The sequence below is a fragment of the Myxine glutinosa genome, chromosome 1, assembly GCF_964187855.1.
Source record: "Myxine glutinosa chromosome 1, kmMyxGlut1.1, whole genome shotgun sequence".
Taxonomy (NCBI): domain Eukaryota; kingdom Metazoa; phylum Chordata; class Myxini; order Myxiniformes; family Myxinidae; genus Myxine; species Myxine glutinosa.
The window spans coordinates 75419474-75419985 of record NC_136261.1 but is presented as its reverse complement, the minus strand read 5'-3'; positions in this window follow the sequence as shown (position 1 = coordinate 75419985).

Sequence of the window (512 nt, the reverse complement as noted above, 5' to 3'; positions counted from 1 at the left end):
ATGACGGCTGGTAACTGGATAGCTTACATTATGACGGCTGGTAACTGGATAGCTTACATTATGACGGCTGGTAACTGGATAGCTTACATTATGACGGCTGGTAACTTGGTAGCTTACATTATGACGGCTGGTAACTGGATAGCTTACATTATGGCGGCTGGTAACTGGATAGCTTACATTATGACGGCTGATAACTGGATAGCTTACATTATGATGGCTGGTAACTGGATAGCTTACATTATGACGGCTGGTAACTGGATAGCTTACATTATGACGGCTGGTAACTGGATAGCTTCCATTATGACGGCTGGTAACGGGATAGCTTCCATTATGACGGCTGGTAACTGGATAGCTTCCATTATGACGGCTGGTAACTGGATAGCTTACATTATGATGGCTGGTAACTGGATAGCTTCCATTATGACGGCTGGGAACTGGATAGTTTACATTATGACGGCTGGTAACTGGATAGCTTACATTATGACGGCTGGTAACGGGATAGCTTACATTAT